We start from the raw sequence: 22044 nt of genomic DNA on the forward strand, positions 1-22044 counted from the left end.
CCTGTTCCTCAGGTATGCTCACCTGACCTCACACACTCACCTCATACCTCATCATGAAGGTGACAGGAACAAAAATGTCGTCGCTGTCACCATGTGCCAAGATGTACTGAATAGAACAGGTATATTGCTAAACACTGATTTACATTATATTAATATAATTAAAAAAAGACATAGCACCCCTTTAAAGGACAATTCCGGCGCAAAATGAACCTAGGGGTTAACCCTTTAGGCGCCGGGTTTTATTTTTAAAAATACTAGATTTTGATATCTAATTTTCAGAAGGCTCTGGCTGGAAAGTGGTTTGAGATAGAGACAAAGTGTAAATGAGACAAATATTGAGAATGACCTAAAGTTGATGGAGAGAGTAAATGTTCCCATCTAATTTGCATATTATGACGTCATATGGCGGCGGCCATTTTGGATTATGTGATTTTCAGGAAATACCTGATATTTTGAAAGAGAGTTGAACTTATTTCATCAGATTCAACCCCTCCATCCATTTATTATGTTGTCCACATATCAAATGAACAGGAGAAAAGTAAATTGTAAGCCAACAGATGTAAACTAGAACTATTACTATACTACAACACTCGAACACAAAATGTAAAATTTTTTTTTTTTTTTACCCACCACCACCCCTCCCTATTAGAGAACATTTTTATTGTCTTTTTTCTTCTCTTTTTCATTATTATTATCATTATAATCATTATAATATGATAATGATAATAACAGTAGGCGTTTTTTAGCTGCAGAGGCAATAAACATTTATAGTATAGATACAGATAAACATTTATAGTATAGAGTTTGGAACATCTCATTGCAAAGCAAAGTACGAACTATGAACAATAATTAGAACGAACAATGAACAATAATTAGAACCCACCCCCCCCTCCCAGAACTATTACCATACTGCAAAACTCATCTAAACAGTAGGCATCCCTTTTTTTGTTTTTGCTTTTATACTTTTTTTATACTTTTTTTTTATATACTGTGGCATATAGTAGCACACACACATGAACAGAAAGCTGGTGATTTGTGTACAGAGCCCTAATGTGTGTCTATCTATCCAGATGACACTGTTTATAGTTTGTCAGGGTGTGGAACCTCTCATTGCATGGCACAGCACACAGGCCTACCCCACACTGTTTGCACCTGTATTGTGTCTGATGACTACCTTTAGGGCGGCTACGATCGGAGCAAACAGCACAGTCTGGACGATCGTCAGCAGCACAGAGCCAGTGGCGTTCTGTAAGCCTCAGTGGCCTTTCTCCCCCCTCTGCTGAAGGCCTTCCCCGTATTTTTTTCTCTCTCTTGGAGAATCCCTCAAGCAGAGAAGTAATAACATCCTGCACAAAGCCCTTCAGTGTCTTGTGTGGACCGGCAGTCATGCTGCAGTAAATTATATGGGCATTGACCATCACAATCCGACTATACCACTTCTTTGACCGATGTGGAAAGAGGTAGGTTTTCATCCTCTGGTCAGCTGTGTCTACTCCCCCCATGAATGAATTGTACCTATCCACACACACTGGTTTATTTATGTTCCGAAAACCACCGTCTGTGTTTTTGGATCTGATCCGTTTCCGGACACACGAGTTCCCATGAAGAGTGGACAACAAATGGAAACGCTTTATGTCATGCCACGCACATGCCAACATTTTGCCATTCCTCATGAACACTGGGTCATCTCCTCTGGCCAAGGGCAACTCAGTTTTTCTCATAGCCTTTGGCATACCTCGCCTTTGGCTACTGACTGTCCCACACAAGCCAGTGGCATTATTGGCCAATTCATTTGCTACAGCTGGTGACGTGTAGTAGCTATCCATAAATAGCTCATGCCCTTTCCCTATGTGCTGGGCCATCAGCTGCCGAACTAGAAGATGGGTGGCACCTACATCAGTGGCCTCATCACCATGCTGTCCAGTGTACAGGGACCACTCCAGAACATACCCTGACTTGGCGTCACTCAAAACAAATGCCTTGAAACCATATTTATCCGGTTTGTTCGGATTGTACAATTTCAATGTGGACTTGCCCTTGAAAGCTATTGTCATCTCATCCAATGAAAGTTCTTTGCGTGGGCCATATACAGCTGAAAAGCGTGGGATGATGAGGTCAATGATTGGGCGCACCTTGAACAGCCTATCATAACCTGGCTGGCCCCTCTCGACATAGTCATCGTTATTGGCAAAGTGGAAGAAAGACAGGATGATTTCAAATCTGTTCCTACACATCACTTTCCCAAATCCAGGTGTATGAGTGGGCCAAAATTCTGGCCAATAATCCTCAATCTCTGATTTCTGCACCAGCCCCATGCTCAAATGGAGTGACAGGAAGGCATTCATTTCAGAGACAGTGACATCATACCATTCATGAAAACGTGAACTTGGCATTAGTTCATGAGAGCCTAGGTACTGATGAGCATATCTATTTGTCTCCACTGTAATGTGATTCCAAAAATCATCGGTCAGAAAGAGGGACAAAAAATCTATAGGCCTTGAATCAGTGCTAAGCTCTCTGTCACCACGATATCCAACTTGCTCATCAAATGGCTTTATCCATTCCTCATACACTTCCTCATCTCTCAAGTAAACCCAGCCATCATTACTATTATCATCATCATCATTTCCTGCCCTGTTCTGCCTTCCCCTGTTGCCTCTACCATGTCCACCTCTCCTATAGACACTGCGACTTCGTGTGGTTCTGCCCCCCCTTCCATTTTGCAACGGGTTATTATCGCTACATTCATCCCTATTTAGACCACCCATGCTGCCTCTACGACACCCACCAGCCCTTCTACGAACACTTCGCCCACGTCTCCCCCTGCGATCACCACTAGAATTGGACTCGTGTGTGCTTTGTGCTTGAACACTGCCGCGCATGGAGGCACTGTGGCCGGCTTGATAAAACGAGTGAACACTAACGCTGGTCCCAGCGCTAATCTCACCCATCTCGCTACGTCCAACACATCCATCAGTTCCCCTACTGATACTACGAGTTCGAGTATAATTTCCTCTACCACCTACGTTGGGAAAAGGGTTGTGTGTTTGTGTATGTGTTTGTGCTTGTGCGTTTTCCACGCTTTGCCCGGCAGCGCCAGACACAACGTGGCTATCACGCTCACTAAACGACCGACCATCATCTTCCGGAGTCAGATTTTCTCCTTCAGAATCAGAATTGGCGAATAGGAGACCTATCACTTCAGTACGGGTCAACTTTTTGCTTGCCATTTTCGACTAAAATCCTGCTAAAATACTGCTAAACCAAGTAACACCGCTTCAGCTCAATAGCTCCGTGGCTCACTATCTCCGGTTTTTCACCCAACAGCTTGAATGGCACTTCCTCGAAACTTTTTGCATTGACACCATAATGCAATGCTGTGCTTGCGTAAGTATGGGATGTCTGCCATCTAGTGGAGGGGAGTATAGACGAGATTTAACACTCTACTCGTAGAAAACTGCTGTTTTATTCAGTACCGCGCGGTGTCGCAAATATGCGACTTTTCGAGTTCGACCGTTCGCTGGGATTTGTTTTCATGCTAGTCGAATGTGACCAGTTTTATTGCAAACCGCTTATTAGCGTTTAACACTAGCCTTCAGGGCACACGTACAGTAGAAAGAAATCGCTATTTCTATACCACTAACAAGGCTCAAAATAGCACCACACTTACACAGTAGCATAATGAGGGTCTCTACATGTAAACCGAAGCATTGAGAACTTTGTAAGTGTACAGGCAGTTTATTAAAAAGAAACACATTACCGTTCACGTCTGGTTCACATACAGGCAGGCGCCTTGGTTAAACAGAACTCTGGGATGTGAAGTGCATCTCGGGTGAAACGTTGTTGCAGAAGGACTGTGCAAAAGAGAAGCACTGAACGCAACAGGAGATGGCAGGTTATTTGAACGAATTTGAAGACATCGAGGATGAACCCTTATTGGACGTCCTTATCTTTTTGAGTCGGAATATACCAATGAAGAGCTGCGGGAGCTCCGTGAAAGGGCTATGAGAGAGAGAGCTAGAAGCTACCTGTAGTCAATACCACACAGGCAGCGGCGATCCATACCAGTGGGACCAGATGGATCCACTAAGTAAGTACACTATACAAGTTATGTTACATCGGAGCTATTACAGGGTTGCCAACTTTGGGTGTTTGGCTGGAGTGAGATTTTGTGAAGTCATAGTGCGTGTGCGTTAAATTTTTCCCTAAACCTAATTTTAAAAATGTCTGTCCCCTGACTTTTTTGCTATGTACAATATAATCCCTGATTTAAGTTTCTTCAAAATGTACAATTAAATTATTGATTGCACTTGAAAACAAGACCAGTGTTTTAACCCTGTGGCATGGAAGGATTATGAGCCACTGGGCCCCTGGGCACAGATATGAAGAGGGCCCACCTGAAAAAAGGTAGTAGCTCAGTAGAAAAAATTGAAAATAACCCCTTAAATGATGACTTCTGGCGAGTTTTGTGGAAAGAAATGGACAGATTGAGACTTATGAATGTGTGTATGAGTGTACGTATGCACTGTATTCCCCAACAGTGTTCTAAACTCAATAAAATTGCAGAGCTGTACTCAAAGTTGCCATATTGTTCAGGCACCACAAAAGTTTTAAGTTCACTCAACTAGTTTCCCAGTTATTGATTATTTTGACAAGATTAGCTCTTAGTATATGAGTAGAACTGACCCCCAAACTTAATTCTTTCAAGAGTTGATTGAAATTACGTCTGACGTAATAAAGACGTGCAACTTTATTGGTTAGGTTCATATCAGCATGGCAAATAACCTAATAACCTACACAAACCTACACATGGCACATAACCTAATAACCTACACAAAATCCCAATGAATGGTGAATGAACTAGTCTACGATCGATTGTGGCAGTTGTAAATTGATACACTTTGACATCGTAGGCCTAAGACTAATTGTTTACAAGGACTGCTGCGCACCCGGATGTAGGCAGGCAAGCTGCAAGCAATCAGTGAAATGATCCATCAATCATCATTAGACTGCAAAGGTAAGAACGCGCCTTAATGTAGGTGTACTTTGTTTATTTATTTGTGTACCGTCTTCCAGCGGGCAGACCTCAGCTAAAGTGTAGCTATGCAAGAGAGACCTTTTGCGGGCTAGCTGCATGTTTTAGCGAGTTAACTAAAGTTTGTTGTCTGAGCTGTCAGCCAGCCAGCCTGTTGTTGCACTACTACTTTAGTGACAAACAGTATGGTTTAGCATTACCAAAGATCCTTTATCAACCGTTTCTGGTGTGGCCTACTTTGGTCGCGCAGGTTAGACACCAAAGCAACGTTTCATAAGTTGGAAATCAAACACATGACACGCAATAACAGGCAGCTCACTTTTAAACATTTTATTAGCAGCCTACCCTACCGCTGCCATAAGATATATGGTTCGCATTAGCTGCTAGATGTAATGCAAAGTAACACTGCAGGTAATTCTTCAACTATGATACTTTTCTTGTCCTTGGAAGAAATAAGAAAAACTAAATAATATTTACTACTTTTTTGTTTTTGGTGGTGGAAATGACATGGTGACGTGGTGGAAATGACATTGCCCTAAAAACACAGTTTATTTGCTTCATAGTAGGCCTACTAAAGAATCTAGTATAAAAAACATCATAATTACATAACATATGGCAGGGACACATTTTTTGTTTTAAGTCTTACAGTAATGCTTTTAAATCTTAAATTTGTCTATGTATGTCATTGTCATCTCCACCACACTTTGCCATTTCCATCACAACACATATTTTAAGTTAAACATGTAAAAATAATACTACATACTAAAAATTAATACATTTAATATTTTGGCTGATATGTAGCCTGGGTTTTCCCATGATGCCTTACGCGCACGATTTTATTCACGCTGCTAGGCAGCCTTAACCTGACTCTCGCCAGATGAATTTCGTTCCGCCTAGCTCCACTCATCCATCTGGAACCTATCCATTGGAATGGTGTTTCAGAAGGCTGGGCCTATTCAAAAAATGCTTGCATATGATTGAATAAGCCACTTGTCCGTCATCTATTGACGTGCTACTTCAACCACTCACATCAAAGCCAACCCGTGACGCTGATAACAGTCTCACAGTCGCTTCTACGCTATGTCACATCTATGAAACTCCCGCCCTGCGTCCTGATTGGCTCAACCATACAATCTCGTGCTGAAATCACTCTAAATGGAAGAGGTCCCAGATGGATGTGAGTGAAGCTAGCTAAGCGGAACAAAATTCATCTGGCGAGAGTCAGGTTAAGGCAGCCTGGATACCATGGAGCAAATGTTTGCCTCGGTTAGGGGACCAATCACAGAACGGAGGGAGGGCAGCAAGACGATGACGACATACCGAAGCCGTTATGAGCTACGTACAGACGCATTTGATAGACATTCGTAGCGCCCAATAAACGGCTCTGGGCATTCGTAAACCACGTTTGAAATACGAGAAAATGAATGCCTAGTTCCCAGACTCCATCTCAATAAGATGAGGTCTGACGTTAGCCAGACTAGCTGATATGTGTAATATTTAATAAAATACATTTGGAACAGTAGATGTTATTTTTGCTTGAAAACACACGTTTTGTTGTGTTTTGGAAACGTGTGATTGGACAGTCGTGGCCTACTGGTTAGGGCTTCGGACTTGTAACTGGAGGGTTGCTGGTTCAAACCCCGACCAGTAGGAACGGCTGAAGTGCCCTTGAGCAAGGCACCTAACCCCTCACTGCTCCCCGAGCGTGGCTGTAGCAGGCAGCTCACTGCATCGGGATTAGTGTGTGCTTCACCTCACTGTGTGTTCACTGTGTACTGAGTGTGTTTCACTAATTCACGGATTGGGATAAATGCAGAGGCCAAATTTCCCTCACGGGATCAAAAGAGTATATATACTTATATACTTATACTGGAAATGACAGTTAGACTTAAATAAAATGTCAAAAATATATATTATTCAAGTGAAATCTTTACAGCCACTTTTAGGGCAAGTTTCTAGAAAGAGTAAATAATTAAACCATGCAAAAAGATTTTTACTGAAAGATGTTACATTTTCTGAAAATTACCAGGTCAAAGAGTACCATAGTTGAAGAATAACCCTGCAGCAATAGCATATGTCTTATACGTCAATTCCAGTTTTGTTAATACGGATAGGAAGCCAAGTTGTAGCTCCGAACTTACTGACAATAGCCTAAGCATGATCATTGGCAACGTCTGACTCTGATAGGCCTGCCTATACAGAGAGATGAAGAGACTGTCTGACTGACTTTTGTTCAAAAAAGTGAAATAATACTGTTCATATTATTTTTCCCCTCAGGACCAGATGGCTGTGTGACATGTTTTCAGTTCTGTGCAGGGAACCACCATCACATCATGGTAAGTGATAACTTACTTGTCCTCCATTTACTAGTGTCACAACGTGTAGCCTATATTATTATAAGTTATAGTGATATTTTGTAAGCATTTATTTACCAATGAGAATAGCCTAGCCTAATGTTATCCCTTTGCTTCTCTCCAACAAAGGCTAGGGTTGAGACACAGACTCAGTTACTTTGCCATTATTAGTTAAATCAGTCAGTTTTCAAGGGTCAGCCCATTACCATGCATACACCACTCATGGATTTGCTCATTCCAGTCTATTAATGCACTGAACATTCATCTCTCACGATTTCATAAAAAGACAGAGCAGGAGGTTGCATATCAGGAGTGTGAAGGAGTTAATCTTGTATTTACCTGTCACCTGTACTATAGTCTTATTTAATATATGCATAGGATTAATATTCTGCTGATTTGTCTTCCCATTACCCCACAATCCCTCTGTCTTTCTAGGAAGATGTCAATGTCAACAGCAGAAGGAAAATTACTCTGCAGGCCCATTCCTATCTTCCTGTGGGAAGATGGATTTTTTAAGACCTGGAATGTAAGTTTTTGATTAAATTGTGTGTCCTCTTTCACTCTTTCTTCTTTTTTTACTTTGTCTTCTCTATATATCTCTATTTCTATTCAGCCCTCTCTGATACTACCTTGCAGCCAAAAGACAACAACCACAACCATCTTCCTAGCCACCAGAATAGCAATTAAATCATACTACAGTAATTCACCAAGAATGTCATATTTGGGAATTTTACCTGAACTTTTCATTCACTGGTATTTCATATTATATTAAATACACACGTAGTGTTTTTCATTGACTACTCTACTCATTAACTAATTACTGTGATGTTCTTCAGGCAGAAGAAATTGACCTGCCAGACTTCTCGGATGCAGCTGTAGCTATTCTCACTGTCTCAGGTGATACAGACTCCCTTGTGAAGTTTGATCCTGCTATCCATTCTATAGTTCTTGATGGAGATATTGTTGTGTGTGATACAGCAGAGTTGACAGAGACGTTAATTTTGCTATTTGGCTTAATTTATGCACTTCATCTCGATTATCCAAAGCAATTGTCCACACATTTAATTTCATTCAAAAAATTATAATGGGTTTGGAAGACCTGAAGCGGTTACCTCCTAGACTGCTGCTTAGCCTTGAAAATAAATTGCTGATGATGGATGAGTAGCACTCTGTTTTCCAAATCTCATGGTTGGTATTGCCAGCATGTTAATACTCAAGCAAGCAATGGAGCTTTTCGCTTTTATTTATGTTGGCCTATTATTTTGTTATTTGAGTATTATTACCTTTGTTGAAGTGGTAAAATAAATGGAATCTGCATTTGTGGTAAAATAAATGGAATCTGAAATTGTCTTTTGAGTAGTTTTTTATTTGAATCATACAAATACAATATTTTTGATTTTGAGGTAAAGTATTTAGTAAACCACAGTCAAAAAATGAGTTTCAATAGAGTGAAGTCAACTTAAAAATATAAGAGACTGAAGTGACAATGTTTAGGTCTGAGAAACTGAATGAGTCATGGTGATAACATGAATATATTATTAGGAGTGATAACTTAAAAACATCAACTCCATTTCCAGTGTCAATTTTGTTAGTTTTAACAATGGTTTTAAAATGATCAGGTTCATTGAACTTATCAACGATTTAAGTAGTGATTACTTAAAATGTTTGTTTGTCAAATTATTATGTTTCAGTTCATCAACTTCCTAAAAAAATGAGTGTGAATAACTTCTAGTTTAGAGTAGTAATTACTTAAAATGTTTGTTTGTTGAAATTATTTGTTTTAATGTTGTTCATTTTCTCAAAGATTTGGAGTCTTAAGAGCTTGTCTGACCAATGTAACAATAACTTAAAACATCTATTTCTCACATTATTCTTTTTAATTTTATCCTTGCCCTTAAAGATTTTGAGCATTAAAAAAGTCTCATTTTAAGTAGAAATTACTTAAAATATTTTTTAACATAGCTAAATATTTTGAGGTAATCAGCTTCATCAAATATTTTGAGTTCATTGAACCTGTTGGGGTTTACAGTGTGTATCAGGGATGGAAATAGCCTAAAATATTTTTTTCCACCTACCATTGTGGCTGGTGGATTCCAAAGTCTACCAGCCACTAGAGAGTATGAACATTTGATGAAAAATCATGACCAAAATGATCACGGTTATTTGTATTGCAGTATGATTAAAATGTGCTGACTTCTAAACCTACCATCAATGTTGGACAGAACTCATAATTGGCCTGCCCTTCATGCCCAGTAGCAACAAATCTAAAGGTCAACAGAACAGCTATAGTGTCATAAAAGTGGCGTGGCTCCTTTAAGACCCAAACCACTGGTGTGAGTTCTGAAGCCATCCAACTTTATCTAACTCTATACTATTGTAACGATTAACATTACACTCAAAACTAAGGAGAAATACAGACATAAACCCCAATTGTTCGCTCCCGTATCCCAGCATGCCCTGCGTAGGAGAACGCTAACAATGTCTTGTGCGCAGACATTACACTATCCTACATCATCTGATTTTTAATATTATGTCTAGGCTACAGTATATTTAACATTTAACATTTATTTTCTATTTGGCCTGTTATGAAATTATGCATTGACCAATATAAGCACACTTTTTTTAAGACACTTAAATACTACATGCATGCTTAGCATTTTGTGAAAACAAATCATTATGGCTACATCGACAAACTCTTAGCCATGAGCTATATCCTCTGGTTTTAATATTTACACATATGTAGTAGGTATTTAAGCACAGCTCAGTTTTAAGACACTTAAAGCCTAAAATTGGAGACCATATAGAAATTTGCTACCATTTCAAAACCGGATTACTCTAGAACGGCTTACAGGGGATTGCATTACACCTTTGTGTTCGGTAAGGTCTGCTGTTTTTTCTGGTTTACGGTTTGTCATGTGTGGAACGAAAAGTTTGTGAGATATTCCTCCTATAGGAATTGAAATGAGCGCAGAGCTATAGTAGCCTAATATGATTATTTCTTGAAAGTTTATTTATTTTTCTCGCAAACCGTTTATCGCAGCAAAAAGCGGCTTATAAAATATGAGAAAAAGTTATTTTATGTGATGTCTGTGAGGCTACTTCGCGAGCAGTTCCTAGAGAAGAATGGGCGGCCACACTTTATGTCGGTCTGCCTCATGTCTAAATAGCAGCGTGTTCCGTGAAGGTGTCGCGGACGGACCGGATTAAAATAGCATAGTCAGCGAATCAACAATCAGAGAAAACTGCGCTGAGAACGTTGCGTAGGCGGATATTAGACCTACCTGCTGTTGGTCTAGACATATGTATGCCTTAAACTCGTATCCTGTCATTTAGAAACAATGCTGTGGTATAGTCTAGTCATCAACAAAAAATGAACGGATTGCAAAAAAAAAGAATGGATTTGGCGTGACATTTCTTGAGTGTGCGTGAGAGCGTGAGATTGGTGCTGAAAGCGTGTCACGCCAGATGCGTGAGAGTTGGCAACCCTGCTATTATTTCTGATAGGCCTATATTGAGCAAATTACTTTTGATTTTAGTTCACATCGCCTGCCTGTATATGTGAACCAGACGTGAACGGTAATGTGTTTCTTTTTAATAAACTGCCTGTACACTTACAAAGTTCTCAATGCTTCGGTTTACAGAGACCCTCATTATGCTACTGTGTAAGTGTGGTGCTATTTTGAGCCTTGTTAGTGGTATAGAAATAGCGATTTCTTTCTACTGTACGTGTGCCCCGAAGGCTAGCGTTAAACGCTAATAAGCGGTTTGCAATAAAACTGGTCACCTTCGACTAGCATGAAAACAAATCCCAGCGAACGGTCGAACTCGGTACACATGTGTTATTAACCCCTAGGTTCATTTTGCGCCGGAATTGTCCTTTAACATATCTAACATATCTAAATAAAATAGATCATGCTGGTAAAACAGACATTTCTTTGATGATATGAAATGATTGCCCATTTATTAGGAAGAAATTATACAAAATAAAGAAACAACAAGAACACTAAATGCAACATGCATTGCTATTGAGGCTAGTGCCACCTATGGTGGTTTGTGTAGAGCTCAGAATATACAGCACCTGATAGTCACACAACTGAAGGGAATCTGTTTCCTCATGCAACATCACATGACACATAGTCGCATCTGATTTCTCAAAACAAGAGCACACTATGCAATGTTAGAAATCTGAGAGTGTCATAGACGTTTAGGAGAGTTTCAATTGCACGGGAGCAGCACAGGAGGGAGGGGGAGGAAGTAGAGAGCTAGCGCTCTGTTTTGTTTGAAAGTCAACAGAAGTGACGTTACCCAGCATCGCTTAGAGCAGGGGTTCCCAAACTTTTCCACGACAAGGCCCCCCAAATACCACTAGGTTCTGGCCAAGGACCCCGTGATGTGTTATTAAACCCATCGACAATACTACAGCAAATGTAAAAATACATTAAGCTAACCTAATTATTATTTTAGCCACAAACACTTTGCGATGGAGCATACAGTGTGTGTGTAAAAATTGTATTTGGGGCTCTCTGCTATATGAGAGCTATCACTCCACTATTATTCCCAGTCATTATCATGGAAAATATAATGTTAAGATATGCGACACATTATTAGAATGCAATTGTATAACAACCCTCATAGTAATAGGTATATTTTACATTTTTCAAATGTATTTATTTGTTGCTTTTATTTTTCCTTCCAACTTGCTGAGGCCCCCCTGACACCCCCTCACGGCCCCCCAGGGGGCCCCGGCCACCACTTTGAAAACCACTGGCTTAGAGGACCTTTACAGTTTTTTCTGAATGCTTAAACACATTTTTTGTAACTATGGCTTTTTTTGCAAAACTCTACACACAAATGGCAAAACCACTCACTGAGTTCGCAAAACTAAAAACACAAACACTGCTTTGCACTCAGTTTGCAATTTTGTAACACACACTTTGCACAACTGTAGGCACAATGGCTATTATTTACACTATTTTGCCAACTCTCTGGCACACTTTCTCATGTGAAAACTGTTTTAGATAATTAGTTCACTTTGCAATCAGCCTAAGCACTATGAATAAGCCACAGGTAATGTACAATGGAGTGAGCAGGAAGAGTGAGAAGAGAAAGAAATAGCCCTTTTACAGACAATTAAAACAGTCTACATGTGGGGATATTGTCATGTCAGGCCTGGATACGTCATTCCAGAATATATTTTTCCCAGTGGCTTGGACTAGGACATTGCATGTGATGTAGACAGAACTTTGAGAGAGACGACTCGATGTAGACTGATTTGTTTTGTCTCAGTGAAATGCTATTTTGTGTTTTGACTTGGAAAAACACACTTGTGTTTGTTTTGATGTGTGTAAATAAACACTAATACTTGAAGTTTGGATCCCTGTATGTTTACAGAACTATGACAAAAGTATAACCTCAAACTGACATAGTCTACCTTGTGCACAGAGAAAGCAAAAGCCAGATGTGTTTTTTATTCATACCATCAGTGTGTTGTTGGCACATTGTGTGCTTATTATTGTGATGGCTTGTGTTTACTGTTAGATACGAAAACACCATTTTTATGAAGGTGTGAAGAGTTAACCCTCTAACCGCCCATGTCGCAATATTGCGACAAGCGTCATTACTGAATGAAACAGACGATAGACGCGAGTACAGTGTAAAATCTCATTTGTACTCTTCACCACTAGTTGGCAGACACCCAGAGCTTCGATTCAAGCTCAACCTTTTTTTTCAAAGTTTTCAGGAAGCATGTGAAAACACGCGAGAAACACACGAAGAAGACGTGCATTTCCTCCATAACGCGGAAGCGATGCGGGCCATAGTTTTGCACAAATTGAAGCAGAAATACACCAAATGTTGAAAAAAAAATTCACGTGTGATGAAGTCTCGGGTCTTTTATTCATCTATTCTGATTCTAAAGGATAAAATCTGCATTTTGGAGGATATGATCGATCGTCTATTGGCAGTGATAGTCACGGAGCGTCAGTGAATGGAGGTGCGTCATTTGCGTCTTTCCGACAGTGTTCACTAAGCATACAATGCATATTTCGACCCTCTGCCCAACATAGCTGTAGGTGCCAGTGGTAATAGTGATGATAGTGTCCGTAATGGACGTGGTATTACACGCGATTACACACGAGAAACACATAAGAAGACGTGCATTTCCTCCATAACACGGAAGCAATGCAGGCCATAGTTTTGCACAAATTGAAGCAGAAATACACCAAATGTTGAAGAAAAAGTTAACATGTGATGAAGTCTTGGGTCTGTTATTTACCTAGTCTGATTCTGAAGGAGAATATCTGCCTTTTGGATAATATGAGCGATCGTCTAGTAACACTGCATCTGTGAATGGAGGTGCGTCATTTGCGTCTTTCCGACAGTGTTCACTAAGCATACCACGCTTATGTCGACCCTCTGGCCAACGTAGCTGAAGGTGCCAGTGGTAAAGGTGATGATAGTGTCCGTAATGGACGTAGTAAAGACAGCAGGGGTAGTAAAAATAGGGCTCTGAAGAACTACAAAGTCACCCGCGATAGGAACTGATTTGACCAGGCTACTTTATTGTATAGTAGAATAAGGTTTGTGGTAATAGTAATAGTTTACTATTGTTGGTTTACATGTTACTGTATTCCTGTTAATTTGTTATGTCGGTGAAATGACAAAAAAAGAAAGTAAAACTGCTCAAATATGTTCAACATCTAGTATTTACTGAAATGTGCATAATTCACGGTGGTTACCATCCAGTGACGTCATAATATGCAAATTAGATGAGTAAATTCACCCCCTTCATAAACTTCTGTTCATACTAAATGATTTTAACATTTACAGTAGGACTTTATCTCTGACCACTTGCAAGCCATGGCCTTTTGAAATTTTGATGTACAAATCCAATTTATTCTTTTTAAACCCTGGCGGCTAAAGGGTTAAGCAAGGTGTGTTAGCTTTTGCAAGAGAGCTACAATGTTTTGCTGATTGGGTGAGAGGTTTTGCCATTTGTGTGTAGAGTTTTGCAAAAAAAGCCATAGTTACAAAAAAAGTGCTTAAGCAATCAGAAAAAACTGTAAGTAAAGATACAGTCGGGTCTGCAGACTTTGGCTCCCTCTACAGGCTGACATGTGTCACTGCATATCCTGTCCTGAGGAAACCAGCAGACTGTTCTTAAACACACATCTTCACAGAATTTTTGACAGAAAGGGATAATAAGAAACGCTGCAAAGATAATGTAAGGCAGCTTCATTATTTTCAGTGATGAAATGATCATGAACAGGAAAGCACTAAGGCTCACTTTCTCTATCATGAAACTGTGTGTGTGTGTGTGTGTATTTGTGCGTGTGTATGTGTGTGTGTCTCTCTCTCTCTCTGTGTGTGTGTGTGTTTGTGTGTGTGTGAGTGTGCATGTCTGTGTGTACACAGGGCTTGAGTAATGTGTCAATGCAGTGGTACAGGGATAGTAGAGCAGTGCATAGTAGATGTGGGAAAGGGAAGAGCTCCCCTCAGAGCTCCGGCATCCCCATATTCAAGAAAGGGGACAAGGCTGAATGTGGAAACTACCGGGGCATCTCGCTCTTGTCAACAACAGGGGCAGTCGTGGCCTACTGGTTAGGGCTTCGGACTTGTAACCAGAGGGTTGCCGGTTCAAACCTCGACCAGTAGGCAAGGCTAAAGTGCCCTTGAGCAAGGCACCTAACCCTTCACTGCTCCCCGAGCGCCGCTGTTGCAGGCAGCTCACTGCTCCGGGTTAGTGTGCTTCACTAATTCACGGATTGGGATAAATGCAGAGACCAAATTTCCCTCACAGGATCAAAAGAGTGTATATACTTATACTTATATACTTTTACTTATACTTAACAGGCAAAGTCCTTTCTTGTGTCCTCGCTAACCGCCTGCTACCCCTAGCTGAGGAGGTACTCTCTGAATCACAGTGTGGCTTCCGCCCATCCAGGGGAACAACCGACATGATATTTTCTGTTCGCCAACTACAAGAAGTGTTGGGAACAAGGACTGCCTCTGTACATGGCCTTTGTAAGGGGCACTTATTGTAATAAAAGTGAAGTGCTGCCTTTCTAAGGAACTTTTCAAAAGAGGAGAGAAATATGAAAAACAAGGTGGTTTACTCAGAACATATAGCCGGCATTTATTTAAACATCAGTTATCAAACAGAAATAGAAAATAAAATGACCACAAAGCTCCGTTTAACCCCAAAATAATAAATTCAAGTCCATCTACCCGGGTAGTATGTTTTTTTTTAAAGTAGGTCGAGATCTCGTGCTTATCTGATTGATGAAAGGAAATGGTGAGTAGTTGGTGATGCAGGCATAGCAGGGCAACATTCAATTACTCTCTTTATACTCTCTACCAGATCTGGAAATAAAACTCATTCATTAACTGTAGTAGCTATTCTTATTTTTTGAACATTTGCATTCACTACATACAGGAAACTAGCATACCACGCAGTACACGTTACGGTCCGTGTAACGCTTTGCAGTGCTTTGTTCTATTTGCTTTATCCATCTGATCCAAATAAAAAATGTGTTCAATAATCCAATTTTCAATTTTTTTAACTGGTCAGCAAATAGATAATTGCTATTATTTTCTAAATGTGTCATTAGTCACGCAAGATAAAGAAAAAAACAGAAACTGGATTGGAAACAAAAGTAAAATTCAGTTAATATTGGATTTTTGCATTTTTTACCGTTTTTGTTGGGGTGAACCACAAGCGTAGGGGGGTGACCACAGGCGTACGGGATGACCTGGCGCGCGGTGTTGGTGATCACATTTTATCAGCGGATGTAGAGATAAAGGGCTATCAAACACAGTTCAGCTTGCATCAAGGTGCCAAGCGATAATGTCAGCTCGAGAGCAGAACTTCAGAGGCATCCTGACACGAGTATGTGTGTAGAATGTCATGTTCTGGGAGGCTTTGGAGACCTACATGATCCAATGGACTTGAGCCGTAGTAGCCTATAGCAATGTAGGCTATTTGCTGTTGAAATTAATAAATGGATAAACTGATAAATTAAGCATACTCACTGTTGTGTCTTCGTTTAGCCTAATGAAACCTATAGTCTAGCGTAAAGTGTTAAATAAGCAAAAATTACCCATTTTTAGCCTGTATAGCCTAGACTGACGTTGATGGCAAAGCATTCTGCTTTGGGGAATTATTTGCTATGGTATGGCATGGCCATGGTATTCAAATATACTGTAGATATGTTCAACATAGGCTGAAAATTATGTTTAACGTGCCATCTCCCAAAAATCGGCGAAGTTTTAGTTATTAATCTCTAAAGTAGGCTAATGAGTCAAAATCACGCACTTCAGGCGGCGCTCTCTACCACCATCTAGCCTGGCCCAGCTATAGATGGTGGTGTCTAGAAGGGATACAGCTAAGGGTTAGGGTTAGGTTACTTCCTGTCCTGATACTGTTTATTTCTATGGAGATTTCACTGGAGATTTCACTATCTGTTACGTGACTTCCGTTGTTAGCTGTATCCCATCTAGCCACAACCCAGCTAGATGGTGTTCTCCCCCCGGTGCTCGTGGTTCAGTCCAACCAAAAGCTCAAAAAAGGAAAATTAGAAAATTGACGCATCATTTCAATTTTTAACTTCTGAACAGAAAACCGTAACTGTGCTCAATTGAAAAGCAAAATATGCAACAATAACCCATTTACTGTGCCGTCCTAAAGAATGGATAATGGATTTTTAAGCCTATTTTTATATTTTTTCATGTGAATTCTGCAAATAGAACATAGCACTGCAAAGCGTTACACGGACCACGTTACACTTTCACATAGCATGGTACTTCAAATCATTCAAACTAATGTTGGTTTTTAGCTTACACACATCTCATCAATACATTTTCACTCAATATATCGAACAACTGAGTTATCAGCAAAAATACAAAGGGATAACTTTACATGCTTAAACTCATTAAACACGCTGTCTGCTAATAACACAAGAGAAACACGTGTAAAACTCACCGGAGAAAAGGAATGAAAGAAAGTAAATTCCTTGTTGTAACTTAGAATATTTTACTTAGACGTAAGCTTGATGGGAAAACTCGTAACTAGCTCTTAAATGCGATTATTAATTTAATTTTAACCAGTGTGGAATCTCTAATTCAGCTTCAGCTTACTAGCGTTCTGCTGTTCACGTAGTAGTGTGAAACTAGCGACAGTAAAGAAAATTCCAATATGGCCGCCATTCGCGAATCCTTCAAAATAAAAGTCAGAACATATTCATTACTTTTTCAATGAAAAAGTAATACATATGTTTAAAAAATATTAATTTAAAACTGTATTGTGTTACCAAAGGGAAAGTAAAGTTAGAAAATAATTAAATGAGACATTTAAGACATTTAAACCTTAGAATGCTATATTTTTTCTACACCAATATAATTAAACTGTGTGGCTGATAAAAAAAGTTGTGCATTTTTAAAAGGGGAATGAAATTGAATTCTTATAACATGTACTTTCAGAATATATATAGATGTTTATACCAAATTCGCCTTTGTAGGTACCAGGCCATACTAAGTGTGTACCGAGTCATATACTATATGTCTGCCATTGACATACACTGTTGAACTTCAAATTGTGTGGCTGTGAAAACAATAAGTTGTGCATATGTAAAAGGGGGGTGAAATGGAATCCTTATAACATGTACTTTCAGAATATATATAGATATTTATACCAAGTTCACCTTTGTAGGTACCAGGCCATACTAACTCTGTACCGAGTCATATACTATGTCTGCCATTGACATACACTGTTGAACTTCAAATTGTGTGACTGTGAAAAAATAATAAGTTGTGCATATGTAAAAGGGGGGTGAAATGGAATCCTTATAACCTTATACTACATGGTTATCTTCCTTAGACTTCGTAGATGTAGTTACTACAGTTTGGAAGCGAAATTCGAAGTGCAAATATGGTCTAAATGTGTAAACAAGACGCCTGATGTTTAATATATGTTAATGAATGGGCACAGTATTATTGTGTACAGTAATGGGCTATCAGTAGTATGTAAACAGTTCATGTGTTATGTGATTTACATAAACTAGTAAACAACAGCAATGTTAAAAGCTGGTATTGTGTTTCCTGAATTCTTACATTCAGGCATTCAAATGAAATGTAATGTAATTAAATAGCATATCAATCATGCAACAATGCAAAAACAATGAAACTAGTGTAGGCCTAATTATATTTTACATTAGTAAAGCAGTACTCTGATGTGCATGCTTTCACAAACTTTTGTGAACAATCTTAGCACTTTAAACATTGACTGTTTTGAAGTGCATGTAGGCAATATAGTATAAAAATAATAATAATAATTGTGATATCGTTACAATTTGATGGGGGGGTGGGAGGAGGGGTGGGTTCATGTAGGTGGGCCCTATGACCCCAAAGTATGCCTTGACTGGGCCTCAGGTCAAAGAAGTTTGAGAAAGGCTGATGTAGACGACAAAGCAGCAAGGAGGCGTCGTGTGATCATTTAAACAAGTTTTATGACAAGGTCGATGAGGGTGGGAAAAATCGTACATTTCTGTGCAAACTTTGCCCGCACTTCAGTCACATTGTCTTTTAAGAAAATGCAGTCCATTTTTCGGTTCCAGCAGCCAACAACCTCAGAACTGACCCTTCAGGCCTCTCAGGAGGCCTGGCCTTCTAACCTAGTGACCACCATAGCAACCAGCATGATTGCCCTAGCAACCAGCATAGCAACCACTATATTTATGCGTTTTAGCTTATTGGATGTTGCGTTAATGCAGATAACTTTTGATCCGTGTGCCCGATTTTCATAAATGAGGTACCGTTGGAATCCTTGGATGAGGCCGAGTTCCGTGCCCCAGATCAAACCCACTCTTGCAGTTCCTCGGAACCGCAATTCTAGGTCTACCAAAGGTAAAAGTCAACCCAAAACCTAGTAATATGGGTTTATTCTAGTCACCACATGGTTACTGAAAACACACAGAGTCATTATTTTAATATTTGACTCTTGCATCAACTCACCAGTCACAGACGGTCTCTGAAAACACCCTTGACAGAGCACTTTGGCTGCTTTTCACATGCAGTGAAGGTACCTTGAAGTTCACCAAAGGTAAAAGTCAACCCAAAACCTAGTAATATGGGTTTATTCTAGTCACTTGGTTACTGAAGACACACAAAGTTTTTTTTAAAACTTTTATTCAATGATGTATTTTGTTTTTATTGTAATTGTAACAAATTGTTAAAATTGTAACAATGTAACACGCGCAAACAACCAAATCAATTTCAGATGGTTAACACTGCCCCATCTTGATAGTCTTTGCTTGTGACGGACTATCAATATGTTAATACTTATGGGCTCAGACGATCTCCTAATTAATAACATTCTTCATCGTTATTGTCATCACTGTCTCCACCGCTTTCATCTTCGTCTGTGTCATTTGTCATCCATTGTTCCTCATTATCATTGGGGTCCACTACTGCTGCGTTTGACATGTATGCCTGGCAGACCACCTCATTATCATTGGGGTCCACTACTGCTGCGTTTGACATGTATGCCTGGCAGACCACCTCTAAATGTTTTTGGAGTTGGGCCAACTTTGACCTTAACAGACAGAGATGGCTACATGTTTCATCTGGGGAGTCTGTAAAAGTTCAGTTGAATGCACACATTTACACACATAGTCACAGCCATTGAAAACATGGTGCAATTATTTTACTAATGAGATATTAGTCTTTGTAATACCCTACAAAACCAAAGTGCAGTATCTGTTTTGTCAAATTCCCTTCTTTGCACCAATATAACATGCCATATCCTCTGATCAATCTATTAAAACACATTTATCTATATGGCAACATTTCCTGGAGACAAAGGGGTTTTCATGTCACAGTCTTTACTACAATAGAGTGTAAAAGACAAAGAAAAAGCTTTTTTCCCCAGAAACTTTAGCAGATACTGCACTTTGGCCTTAAACAGTGTACATACATCCTCCTAATGACCAAGCATTTGATTATAAACAATTGTCTGTGATAGTGGTTTGGATTCACCTCTACATCTATGGTCATGTATTTTCCTCCTCACTGCTTCTGCCTCTGCTTTGAGTGAGGCTGAGTGTTGGGCCATCTCTCCCTCCAAAATGGCTTTCTCCTCTTCCAAGCGCAGTCTTGCCATGGCCACATCAAAGACTTTCTTTTTCTCAAGAAGGTTGCATGTATCTGTACCATTTACAATGTCTTTCATCAGTACTACAGTATAAACAAAATGTAATTGACCTCCATATCAATAATATTAAAAGAAAAAAAGCAATATTTTGGTATGGTGTTATTCATTATACCTCCTCCACTCCATGGCCATAGCTGCACTGTAAAAAAAGTCAGTAGAAATTACGGCAAAAAACTGTCAAATCGCAACAGTCGATGGCCGTAAAATGTAAAATAGTATATCACCGTAGTAAATACAGTAAATGGCTATAAATGAAGAAACATTACATAACTTTAATTTTTATGGTTGTAGTATGTAGAAAACACTGGATTTTTCTTTGAAAATAAAGAAAATATTGGGAAAATACCCTTAAGTAAAAAAAAAGTAATTACTGTCAAATTAACAGCATTATTTAGCATAAAATAAAGTCCTTGCTGATGTGTACTTTTTCAATTTAAATTTAACTTTAATTTAATAAATAAATAAAATAATGTGTTTTATGTATTTTTAACTAAAATTAATTAAAACATGAATCTGTAGTTAGGCCTGCAGTAGGGTATTTGTCCCTTTCAGTTTATATGAGAAAGAAACACTTCAATGATTTTAAAAACATCTGATTGCTCTGCTACATTTAAACGCATCTAAACTCATGATAATGATTAAAGCATATTAAAACTTCTTTTTTCATTTCACCCCAAGGCTACTGTTTGGAGATTGTGCATTTTTTGACATTAACGCGCTTAATTTCAAATAGGCCAATCAGCGTACTGTATGACTCCCGCCGGTTAACCAGAGCCTTTCCTTCAAGCTCAAGTCAGCACCAGCACAGCTCTTCCCTAACCTCCAACGAACTGATATGGTTGAGTCGGTCTTCACCGGAGGAGCTTAATCAGCGGTGTGGATTTTTAGGAATTTGCCTCAGCCAGAAGAGGAAATTGTGTTCACTTACCTAGGTAAGTCTCGTAAATCAAAGCTTTAGTTGAACTGGGTTATTGAGAGGGTTGCACAGTGCAGGGTTGTAACTTGCACTGCAGACAGCTAGCGTGAACATTGTTAATATACCCCGATAGCTTTACGGCTAACTTGCCTGCATTAGACTTTTTCTGTAGCCTGGAAACATGCAATACACATTTAGATGTGTTTAGGACGACAGACACGCAATTGTTTCATTTACCCTGTTTGACTATTTTTGGAAGCAGCAGGTAAAAGCAGTAATGTTAGCATGTTAGTCTATGAGCTGAATGAAACCTGTGGTTAGCTAGCTGCTAATCGCGCTGTTCGCGTGTGTTTATACATGGTTCACCTCGGTGTATTTTAAAATTGAAGATGTATTCTTGTAACATATGTCGAGAAAACGTTAGGTCTGTGAAAGCATATGTTTTGCATTGCAAATTGCACCGCAATGAACCCAGAATTATTTTTAAATGTGTTGGTACAAGCTGTAAGCAAGTGTTTTCAGGCTACACTGCTCT

The 22044-nt window shown here is 39.4% G+C and overlaps 1 long non-coding RNA gene across 1 annotated transcript; it reads right to left on the reverse strand.

The window, feature by feature from the left end:
• Nucleotides 1–19793: 19793 nt before the first annotated feature.
• LOC143100028 (uncharacterized) lies at nt 19794–20488 on the reverse strand. Its single transcript, XR_012981802.1, has 3 exons — nt 20419–20488; nt 19885–20015; nt 19794–19827 (listed from the first exon to the last, which is right to left on the reverse strand). It is a non-coding gene; the product is annotated as an uncharacterized LOC143100028 (long non-coding RNA).
• Nucleotides 20489–22044: the final 1556 nt, after the last annotated feature.

This window comes from Alosa pseudoharengus, unplaced genomic scaffold (genome assembly GCF_046254945.1).
Source record: "Alosa pseudoharengus isolate Yale_2024_CS ecotype anadromous, Long Island Sound unplaced genomic scaffold, YU_APseudo_1.1 YU_APseudo_1.1_scf_3, whole genome shotgun sequence".
Classification (NCBI taxonomy): domain Eukaryota; kingdom Metazoa; phylum Chordata; class Actinopteri; order Clupeiformes; family Clupeidae; genus Alosa; species Alosa pseudoharengus.